We start from the raw sequence: 2,500 nt of genomic DNA on the forward strand, positions 1-2,500 counted from the left end.
TACGAGAGCCATGGATTTTTCTGTGACCTGGTCCTCCACAACAAGAGCAATGGTTTGTATGGTAGATGGTGATGCTCTTTCTTTTCCAGCTCTGTGTTTCTTTGCAGGACACACCAGGTTGTGGTATAATTAAATTTAATTGATCTCTAGATCTCTGTTGATTTCATTGTCCCAGTCATCTGACCTGAAGAAATCTTGTGGAAAGTTTTGATATCTGGCTGGCTGTCATTTTAACTGTCATTACTTTCAAGATGTGAGCAACTGTTTTTATCTGCATTGTTAGACAAAACTTCTTATTAAGGGAGTCAGTTAAGTTGTTTAGTCTTTTTTATAAAGGGATCTTTACAAATAGGGAACAGATTTCCAAGTTTTTTTCAAGTATCTTAAGTGACATCTGTGCATGAAAATGACCTAGTGACAATAATATTGTTTTACTTTGATCAGTTTCCTGTTGTTTCTTAAAAATGTCATTTATTCTTTTCCCAGTGCTTAAGTCTAAAACTCTTTCTGGTGTGTGTGTGTGCTGATCTGGTCAAACCATGCATGGCAAGCAACATTCCAGATTGTTTTCAGAGATTGTGATGAGGATTTCAGCGTTGAATATTTTATTGGTTTTGTGATGAAAAAAGCCAGGGTTGTTATTCATCTCTCATTTTTTCCTTCATGAGATCCTGCATGATGACAACAGTATTACTGCAAATTAAACATCACAGATGTGAGCATGTCAGTGATTAATACAAGATGGTTTCCAAACAGCTCTTCAAAATTGTCTAGAAAAGGGATGATAATTATTTACTTGCCACACCTTCTAAGTCAATGTTTGAACAAGCAAATATAATTTGGTTTTTTAATTCAAGTAAACTGTCTTACTTTCATTAATACAGCTGTATGTTATTCTAGTCTTTCTCTTGCTGAGCATGGGTTTGGATATTAACTTCTGAGAATGCTCCTACTTCATTACCAGAAATCGGCGTCATTTTGCGCCCGCGAAGTATTTGGCACGCGGTTTCAAATTATCAAGATGGCGGCATAAAGAAAGCAGTACATAGAAAAAACAAGGATTGAAATAACACACTATCCAAGGATCTGAATCAATTTAATTTCTTTTTTGAGGTTGTCAATACAAGGGAGAATGAAAAAGGGGAAACTAGAGTCTGGGCTCCTGTTCGGATGACGATTTTAGAGAGAAGAAACAACTTCGTTTCATGCGTGTGACTTGGCAGAGTAAAAATAATTTTTTCAAAAATCAGGGCCCACAGTACACTTAGCCAGCGATATTCTGTATAATAATAATCATATATGAAGTACCCACCTGTAAAGATGGCGATCAAAACAAACTGGAGACAGAAACCCTACTTTTCACAAGGAATAATAAGCGCAGTGGTGCGTTTTGTACCGCTTTTATCGCAGAAATGGATGTATTTTTACCTCTTTTATCGCAATTTGGGCGGCAATTTGGGGATTGGATAAAGGCTGATTTTTATCACGTTTTAAAGTTTGAACATCGATCGACGATTAGAGAGGTCGGCACCAAGGATTCACATCAACGAAATGTTCTAAAATGTGGAGGGAAGGTAGGCACCTCTGAGCTTTTTTGAAAGAATTAGAGAGCTCAAGGAACTGTAACAGCCGTTCGTAAAATGTGTTGTTGGCGGCACGTTGCGAACTTTCGAGAGACCAAAACTACCGTAAATAATGATATGGTACGTACACTTTGCATTTAGAGGTCGGCAAATGTCGTGTATGCCACTTTAAATCTGAAATTTCCACTTCTTCAATTTTCTCCACACATTTCTCTATAACGATCGGCGGCCATTCTGGGAGAGCGGAAGGTCTGGGTCGAGTCTGGGCGTCTTAAATTTCTGGTAATGTTGTAAAAGTCTTAATAATGAATATACGGTACTTACAACAATAAAATTAGAGAGATATTTGAGTTACTGTATATTGTGTTTTGTGGTAACACATACCATAGTAGTTGTTGTAGTTGTTGTTGTTGAAAAGGAATCAGATAGAGTCATTGTGGGTCCAGATAGAGCCATTGTGGGTCTATCATTGGGTAGTGAAACTGGATCAGTTGTGCATAATAAAATGTTAAAGTATGAAGCAGAATGCCTCTAGTCTTGCTGGATGTATGATTACATTCCTCTTTCAGTATCTTTACACACAGTGCAAAATTTAGGCTGGATTTTTGCTGGTGCAATGCATGCAAAAGTGAAATGAGTATTTTCCAAACACATGCAGGTGAATGGTTTCTTATTTCATTATCATGATTCTCATGTCTCCCCACCCTCATCCCAGCAAGGCTCTACAAGGTGATCGACAAAGCTGGAGAAAAAAATTACAGTTACCAGCCAGCTGCAGGAAAAATACTGGAAAAATATTTTCAACGATGGATCACTACCAAACTCCAAGTAAAAGGGAAACACATCAAGTAGCATTGGAGTCAAATTTATACTTAGTTTCAAAACTTTTTTGCGATCCTCTCTTAAAATTAAGACTT

At 37.3% G+C, this 2,500-nt stretch overlaps 1 long non-coding RNA gene across 1 annotated transcript in view; it reads left to right on the forward strand.

Moving 5' to 3' along the window:
- Positions 1-1,267: 1,267 nt before the first annotated feature.
- The window catches only part of LOC138009104 (uncharacterized), a 3,243-nt gene continuing 2,010 nt past the window's right edge, over positions 1,268-2,500 (forward strand). Inside the window, exon 1 of the long non-coding RNA XR_011124326.1 lies at positions 1,268-1,574. This is a non-coding gene — a long non-coding RNA (uncharacterized lncRNA). The remainder of the gene's footprint in view (positions 1,575-2,500) is intronic.

This window comes from Montipora foliosa, chromosome 6, assembly GCF_036669935.1.
Source record: "Montipora foliosa isolate CH-2021 chromosome 6, ASM3666993v2, whole genome shotgun sequence".
Taxonomy (NCBI): domain Eukaryota; kingdom Metazoa; phylum Cnidaria; class Anthozoa; order Scleractinia; family Acroporidae; genus Montipora; species Montipora foliosa.